This window comes from Botryllus schlosseri, chromosome 13 (genome assembly GCF_051294905.1).
Source record: "Botryllus schlosseri isolate E-star chromosome 13, Bs_hap1, whole genome shotgun sequence".
Taxonomy (NCBI): Eukaryota; Metazoa; Chordata; class Ascidiacea; order Stolidobranchia; family Styelidae; genus Botryllus; species Botryllus schlosseri.
This window is the reverse complement of record NC_137248.1, coordinates 11,038,059-11,047,940: the sequence shown is the minus strand read 5'-3', so window position 1 is coordinate 11,047,940 and position 9,882 is coordinate 11,038,059.

The window sequence follows — 9,882 nt, the reverse complement described above, 5'->3', positions numbered from 1 at the left end:
GATTTCAAAAAGTCTGTATTCTAGATTTTCCGGTATGAAGCGGTCTTTCCCACTGGATTGATCGCTGTGGGTGATTGCATAAATGTAGGGGAGATGTGGTACCGATGGATCACTGGGACCGAAAATACTTTGAAAATTCTCTATGATAATTCCATGATTACACTCCGTGAACTTGTCTACAATTGCTTGCGGGCAGAATCTTTCCTCACATACAAAAAAATTCGACGTGCGCGAGCTATGGGGTCTCTCACAGATGTTTTTTGTTTTGGGGGGTGTAAAGTAAATTTATATCGACATATACATTTTTCTTTGTAACCTTCAACACGAACAAACCAGCAATCATTTTTATTGTGAAGTGCCGGGCTTGTATCAGGCTATATAATGGCACCTATTATTTTTTTCAGTACTTTCCTTGAGTGGAATTTTTTTCGATTCATGTATAAAATTCTAGGGGTGGGGACCGATGATACCATAGCCAAATCAAGCAAAATAATCAAGCACACTAATCATAAAACAAATGAAACATGCCTACCTACAGAAAATCTTTATGTAATATTTGCATATGATGTTTTATCGCTATAACGAGGTGTTTGGAAGTCACACTGTCGATTTTCGGGCAATATGTATGTACCCTCAAATTTATAAGTCCGAGCCTAAATCGAAACGTGATTTTATGACAACATTTGAGTTAATATTTATTCCATTTCTTGACGGTTGCGATCAAACATTCTTCTTTGGCTAACTGTAGCTTAGATTATAATACTGAGCAAGAACAGTTGTCACATTCCTCGCCACCTCATCCGCGTCAGCGGTGTCTTACAAAAAGCCTAGAGGTGGGCCGTGCTATAAGTCGGCAGTTACGGAAAATAAGAAGAATATCGGCCTGGTGTAAATGACAATAGTAGTCGACAAACACCATGAATACCAAAAACAAACAAACAAACAAACAGTTGTCACATCTGAGGCATTTAGGGTATATGTGTCATAGGTCCCCGGGTCGTGTGCCATTGGACCCACCGGGTGGGGACCGATGACACGTTCGAGCAACAAATTTTGAACGTCCATAAATATTTTTTGAAAAGACCGATATTCATGTATATGTGCGCGATAGGTGGAGCTTGTATCAAAGTGCTGAGCCAGCAAAAGACCTGCTGTTTTCGGCAAAACATTTTGGGGCCAGTGATCATTTTCCAATTTTTGATACATCGGTACCACATTTCCCCTATATATATGCCTAGATAAGAGATGGGCAACCTCTTTGCTAATTACGGCCGCATTTCGATTACGTGTGTAGCCTACGGCCGCATTCCAGGGCATAACCGTAATGAACTAAGTGGACTTTTCAAATCGGCTTATTATACGCACCGGAATCACGAGTGGTAATGTAATGAATAGTCACTGAGATTGGTTATGGTTTCTCAGATCTCGAATGGATTCCGTCGTTAATAGTGGCAGTGTCACATCACAATCAAATATTTATCATTTCTCAGCCCATGTGATCAGATTCACGGGTAGAGTTGATATAAGGAAGGTTTTCGAAAATTTAGGGCATGTCACAAATGATAATGCATCTTCGGGTGGGCCAATTGTTATTAGTCACTTTGTTGCATGAAGTTATTTCTTGACGCCTCATCAGGATTGTCGGTATAGTGGGAATATATTGAAATCGCCCAAATCTACCGGAAACAAATTTCTTTCGTGAGAAGCACACGATTCGGATTCCTATTCCAGCTCTGGTTGCAAAGGGATATATTATATTGAAATCGAGAAAAGAAGTCTCATTGAATCGCGCCGGGCGCGAAGAAAATTTCAAGATTAATTAAAATCTCTCAAAAATTCGGGAGTGAATTCGTAATTTCAATTTGCATGTCGACGACCGCCAACACATACCAACTGAATTAAGTGTCGACGGCCGCACAAATTCCCTGCCACGGTCACAGGTTGCCCACCCATGGCCCAGATCAGTGGTTCCCAACCTTTTTCGACTAATCGCCCTTTTTCAAGCTCCACACCGATCATCGCCCCCCAAATATTGGGAACCGAAAATGGGCATACAAACTGTAATCACCGGCGAGTTGACTAAAAAAGGTCAACTTTTTGTCTCGACTTCGAAATTACACTTCACTTAAAAAAGGTCATTTCTCCGACTTGACTCCAATATAGCCGTTTTAACGCGCCATCGCCTCCTATCTCCCCCTCGTTATTTTCGCCCCCTAGACCGTCGAATCTCTCAAGTTGGGAACCACTGGCATAGATATTTTGTACATGTTGGAGATGTTGAAATTATGTAGGCCTATCTCAGTGGCGGCTCGTGACAATATCGGGTGGTGGGGCAAGGCGATGTTGGTTGTCTAAATGACGCCACAATAGTGTATTCCGACGTGAAGATATGACTTCGTGGTGGTCACATACAGTTTGTGTGGGGTATAGACATAAGGCATGGTTATAGGCTTACGTATTTCAAATTATTCGGAAGAAAATATGAAGTAGGCTACAGCAGTTCATACCTGCATATTTTAACGTTTGTATCAGTAGGCCTATTGCGCATGGCGTGATTTCATAGTTGCAAAATGTTCAATGACGAGTTCATTGAAATCTGGAATACCCAGAAGCACAGCGCCAAGAATCGTGAACACATCTAACGCATCGAGCCTATATCTTCACATATCCCGATTCTACGCAAAGTCTCGATGCGTGTTAATGGGCCGAAACCACACTCGGGTTCTGCGGATAAAATCCGGGTGGCCAATAGCATATTAAAAAGCTAGTTACTGCGGCAAAGTTGAGAGAAAGCGATTTTTCGATAACACGAATTTTGAAAGTTCACTAGTGGTTACTACTTCGGAAAATATGTATTGGAATATGAACAAGTCAACTCGAGACGAGCAATGACGACCATCAGGTAATATCGAGACACCGTTTGCAGTAGACCACATGGTTCAGATCACGATACCCAATTTCGTTCCAACTAGTTACGCTGCCTCTGGCACCAGCTTATACGTCAGCTATTCATTTTTATCGAAATACGTTGAGAAAAAGGTAAGAGTGCGCTTTCCTCCCGCGTACGATAAGACCAATGGACAATTTCTAGTTATAGACTGATAAGGAGCGAGTTTGTTTACCTCTAATTATTGCTCTAAAGCAGTGGTCGGGAACCTATGGCTCGCGAGTCATATATGGCTCTTTCGGGTATAAGATATGGCTCTTTGACAAATTTTTAATTTTCTACTTGATTTATCAATATTGTAGCAACCTGTTAATAAATTTTCATGACAACCCGAATAATTATTCCCATGGCAGCATAAACATGTCTTTGAGGAGAGGTCAAGACAGTGGGGTAACCAGGGTTAGAGGTATTATCCCCTTTTCAAAATCCTCAGATTTGCTGTCGCGCCGGCGACTAACACAACCGACGAATTTAATCTACCCGACATCGCGCGCCTCGAAATCTTGGATTGGACGATACCTTGATTGATACCTTCACATGGCGACGCTTGTAGGGGAATTCAGTTTTCCGATACACATTGTCTGCCTGATCTACGCCGATAAATAACTTCCTTGGAAGAGATATTAACAATTGCAAATTCAAATTAAAATCAACGTCATAGCTATCCAAGTTGTTGATTGGTAACGTACAAGTAGCTCTCTAGAACAGTGGTTCCCAACCTTTTTGTCTTCATTCCCCACTTCAGATATATTCCGAGCCTTCATTCCCCACTAGGACCGTAAAAGCACTTTGTTATCCCCGTCAAAAAACGTTGTTATTGGGCCCTTAGTACCCCCTCAGCGCCGCTGAGCCTGTACTCTTTTCCCCTACAACTTATCAGCTACATTGGTTCTACTGTTTAGTGCGTCGCTGTATTTCGAGTAAACGCGCGAATCGCGAAAAATTTATATAATTCGTACTTTAATCGGCCATTATGATCGGGAATTGCATATATCTTGCTATCAATTTTTTATCCCCTCTCTGCTTACGTAATCAGATTTACCGGTACAGCTGATTGAGGTGTGTAGGATAAGGTAGGACCCCTAAATAAGAATTGAACATCTTCGGGCGGACCCGTTGATATATTGACTTAGTTATATTATGCTACTCCGTGACCTCCTATATCTGCTATGTCAAAAGATATGGAAATCGCCAGAACTAAAAAGCACACACGACTTCAAATTGGTATTGCTTTAATGGCAAATAATTTTTCTCTGCGGGATGGCATTTGTCCTGTGGGGCTCACATCGCCAGGACAGGAACATTCGGCGCCAGTCATTTAGCCAATTAAACATATATGTATAATCGAAGTTGTGGGTCACGACAAGGGCATTCCTTCTCGGCTAAGGTCTTCTCGCTGCTGATCGTTCTGGCACACTTCTCGGAGTTGCATGTTACATAGCCTATAACTTTATATGTCTTGGTACGTCGTGGCGCAGTAATAGCCGAAGCGGAAGTCTCCATGTCTATAAATTCTACGTATCTTCGTGGGGAAAGAGTACCAAATAATTAGATAATTGGCAATATTAATTCGCGCACCCAGCGCGATATTTGTTTGAAAAAGTTGCATAATTTTTAAAATATACTTTAATTTATGTTAATTCACGAAATAAATTTGGGCTCTTCGAGCTCCCCCCCCCCAATTGGGGGTTTGGGGTGCGGCAGTTACGGTCCTGTTCCCCACTACCCAGCACTTTTGTCATCACAGAGAGGCTATTTGCTGGTTTGACTACACAAGACATACAACTACACCAGTACGCAAGACAATCGCCTATAACTGCAACATAAAATGTATTGTGAACCGATGCCAGTAACGCTGAAAATTTCGCGAAATCGTAATTTCACGTCAAACTAGTCGTGCTGGATGCGTTTCTGACGCCATGATTGGCCATCCAGAGTTAAAATGAGGTTTTGTGAACTACACGCAATATAATTTTCGTTACATACATTCCAGAGCAGTTAACTGGTAACGGTGATTGCGCATGTGTCTCCGTGAATATGTAGACTGTCCTATATATACTTTTGAACAAATGCGTCTATTCCCCACCAGAAACCATCGAATTCCCCACCAATGGGGAATCCCCACCGTTTGGGAACCACTGCTCTAGAACCACCATAAAATGTAGGTGTGTGGCTTTATGTTACGCCGAATACTTTAGAAGTCGATCAATATGCAGATTATCGGAATCAGTGCGACAATATCATTTGAATACAGTTATCTCCCGGTTAAGTACGCAACTTTATCTAAACTAGTTTGCGCAAACTTATGTAGTAGGGCGTACTTAGCAGATATGCAGTCACCTAGTGCACCCAATGGGCCAATACACAGATTTTGCATTTATTGCATCATTCTATATCATTGGATTGGTAGTATGCGGCGTGCAACTCTTCCCGTCCCCCCTCACTGGCTATTGCAAAATCAAAACGAATCGCTCAACAATTATCGATATCAGAAGATGATTTTCAAGCGTCATGGCAGTGGCTTAGCCGATTCAGAGCACGGCGAAGATTGCGAAAAGTTCTTCTTCATGGAGAAGGAGCTCAAGTGGGCAAGGAATACCAAAAGCTATTGGCTGCATTGAATGATTTACATGCCTTAATTGCACGGTATGATCCTGAAAATATGTATGACATGGTTGAAACAGGGTTGCTTTTTTGTCTGCTACCTAGATATACCTTGATTATGCCATTCGAAGATCTCAGTAGCATCCGAGGGAAGGAGAAAGCTGAAGACCGTGTGTCCAAGTTTTTTTTGTGCTACAGGAACATATAAAGTTCCATGCACATTGATTGGGAAACCTAAATCTCCGGCTTGTATAAAGAATCGGAGATGGCCTGTCAAATATCTTCGTCAGCGTAAAGTATGGCTGGACCTTAGGGCGGTTCAAAAAAAAACCTTTTTTCCTGAATCTTGCTGGCTACTTAATTAAATCGTTAGGTTGTTTTAAAAACCAAATTTGAATTCATTCCAACCGGTAATCGCGGATTTCGCACAGTTGGAAAATTTTGAGTTTACCCAAAAATGCAAAAAAAAATATTTTTCTTCAAATTTTTCTGTCAACCCCATGAATTGTCTTCAAAACGATGCAAGAAAGTTTGACTCAATTCCAACCCGTAGAAGCAGAGTTATTTGAGTTTTTCTTTGATAATTCTGGGATTATCCTTGATCGGTGATGACTTGACCTGACTAGCAATCTGCAGATATTACTATAACTCGAGATATTGTGTATACTGTATAGCCTAACCGGAAAGGCAGCGAGTTCAGACACATACGCCATAATTATCTCTTAGATTGGGCCTGTCATAATGAATCCAACAAATCATTTTGAATAGTCTTTGAAGGACTAAGACGAAAGTAGTCTCGGAATTTCGGTATCGCAACAACATGAGATTTCGGCCTTGAAACTGGTGACTGTGACACAACACAAACGGCTTACCGTCTAGAATTCTGCTGCGAAATCGACATTGGAAAATATATTACCGAATAAATACGTGATTGAAAGCCGTATAATTAGTGCACTGTTACATGACATCGTCGAGAATAAGCCTCACATGACCCATTTCGATATGGTACACTGTCAAAATCAATACGGACAGACCAACACCGAATTTTGCATAAAATATATTGATGAATAGGCTGATCAAGGGAGCAGATGTTAACCGTCCCCGAAAACGAACTCGCTATCGCAAATGGCTTGAAGGCCACAATTTCACGGGGAAATGGACATTAGAGAATATAAAATTAAGTAAAGATGTAAATGAAAACCGGGAATCTTAGTAAACTGTTTCATGCGATCGTTATCTCATCACCTATCTTAATATAGAACTCAGTTAACAATAACATTAGGGCAGACCAACAGCGGCTTTTTCGTGAAATCCGGAATGCGGTATAGGTAAGTGTCAGATCAGCGCACATCTCTACTATACTCCGCCTCGATAACGAAATTACTGCCCTAATCATTAAGTGTCCACCTTGAGACTTGGCACAGTGTTCCATACTAAAATCAAGACATACCGTGCAAAAGCTCATGACAGATCTAGGTATGGAGCATCGTTAAAATCAATAGAGACCAATACCGGATTTGCGCAAAATCTGTTAGCGATAAATGACGAGTCAGCTCTCACTCGACTTAGGAAACGAAATAACCACCCACATAGTTCAGTGACAAACTTAAAACTCGGTAAAGCGTTCGATACTAACATTAAGACTTACTGTGCCGAATTTCATGACCGATCTCGGTATTGAACATCGTCAAGTTGAATGGAGACCAATACCGGCTTTTGAGTAAAATCTGTTTGCGATACATGACGGATCAGCACACGGTCAATTTCGGAAACGAAATTACTACCCTAATCTTTAAGTAGCAACCCAGAAACTTGGACCAGTGTTAAATACCATCATCACGACATAACATACCAAGTTTCACTAATTATCATGGTGCAAAACACCGTTAAAATCGACCTATACCAGCATAGGTGGACTCAACGCACAGGACGGTAACTTAGTTCAGATATATACACCATGGTTACATCACACTTGCAGGGTAACTCGCATAGTTGCCCGCTTGCTTGGTAATTTGATGAATAGGAGAGAGTAAAGCATAGTTTGTTTATTGTGAGCGGCTTTGAGAGAGCAGACAGTGAAAGCTTGTTATGAGCGCTACCGGGGCATGCCCGGCTAGGCGTTTACAAAGCGAAAACACAGAAGATAATTCAATTTTCGCAGAGACATCGTTATATATGGTCATTTACAAGCGGAAGCACAAAAATAATGCGATTTTCGCCGTGGTTTCGGTATATTGATTGCTGTGCGTCTATAAATAGTAAATCATTGTTATTGAACCGAATTTCAAGTGGGGCAATGCCCCGGTTGCCCTATAGGACGAGCCGTCACTGGCCTATCTATATATAAATAAATAGTTATAGACATACCATACTAGACATATACATAGGCCTATACCTTTAGAAGTTTAGATAATAAGATCATTAGGGCCTACATCAATACTAGAAGCTTATTATCAAGACGATTTTTTGACGCATCAAAAGAAGTCAAAATCATGTCAAAATTGTTTACAAAGTCAAATTTTTTTGCCACCTTCATTGCGTTTGTATCGTGAATGTTTGCACTGTCGGTGAACTTTTCATTTGACATTTTAAAGCTTTTAGCCTACTTTATAGGCCTACCGTTGTAGACGGCCCATTATCAGCTCATTGGGAATCATGAACGGCCAAATGAAATAGATAGGTTGACATGGTGTTATGCTGAACTTATCGCAATATCCTACCTGAAGCAAGACTGCGCCGGCATTGGTTCTAATAGCGAGAAGCGCATGATGAGAAATTGTTATGTAGGGACAACATTCTCAGAATGCAGCAACACGCTGTGTCACCAGCAGTGTACCCACAACTTCAGTGTTATCAGCCAACAACTGCTGCTGTTGAAGCTTCTTTCTCCATTCTCGGCAAACTATACTTAGTAAGGACAAATACTTTCTACCCGAGAATGTAGGAAAGTATCTTTCGTTATACTGCAACAAATGCTAATTATTTCTGCCATAATGCGTGATCTAACTACTGGAATTCTTCAAAGTTCCAGATTTCGCTAAAATTAAGCTTTTTCATGTAGAAATTTCTCAGTTTTTAGTTCAATAAAGATTTTTGATGCGAAACTATTTCGTAAGGACAGACAGTTCCAACCAGAAATGAAGATAAGTTGCACAATAATAACATTGTGTCTGGTGCACGAGGCGATTGCTGCCGAGCACCAAAATTCCATACCATACCAACAATAACATTGTATGGGAAAACACCTAATTTACATACAGGAGGTCAAAATTTGGTCAAAATTAAGTTTTCTAAGGTCAAAAAATGTCAAGATTTTGAGTTTTACGTCAAAATCTTCCCGTTTTTAGTTAAAAAAAATCGCCCTACTGATAACAGTAAACTTGCACGCTGCAAACGAACCAGTACCATGCCATCGCTGGTTGCCTTATAACTAGGGTTCATTTAAAACAAATGGTGTTTTAAAACATTGACATTTTAAAGAGAACAAAATTGTTTTGTTTTTTTCGAAAATTGTATAATTATACCATATTTGTGTAGATACTTTCGTCAGGAGTATGAGCCTACCGACGAATTTCACCCTATATATAGTCGACGCAAACGAAATGGAATGGTTGACCCTCGATATCGTCGTCAGTTCAATAGTTATAGCACGTTGTTTCAGATCATTGGAATGGAATGGATGTTCTGATGATGATGACCGCCGACCGTAAAAACGCTGCATAACGATCAAGTCCTGGTTAAAGATATTTGCATTACAATGTAGACCTGGTCAATCATATTTTTTGTTCCGTTTAATACAGAATTAGGAGGCCTTTTTCGACAAAGGAGCCATATTTACCTTAATTCTCAATTGTCAATGTCATTCCACTGTGAAGTCAAAAAAAAACCCAGAAAAATAAACATGTTTGGTTCAAATTGATTTTGTTTTAAATGCAACCATACTTATAATCATCTTGTATTCACATAACCTGGCGGTTTTAAATGCGGCACGCATTGACGAAACGAAACTTTCTAATATCGATCAGTCATTTACTGATATTTCTTATATCCAAAAACACCACAATATAGCGGTATTATGAATAGATAGAATGGTGTGTTGAAATGACTTGAAATATTCATTTAAATCAGTAACCGACCTTGACCTAACATGATGCTGATTTGCATTCAAGATTATTAATGAAAGATTCACAATTTCTGTATATAGGCTACTTTCGATGTTAAAATGATACGTGTAGAAAAAATTGCGATAATTCCCTGAGAAATCAAATATAATTAATCAGATGTTAATCAGCTGACGACGAGAACATATAAGCAGATGCCAGGTTTAGGAT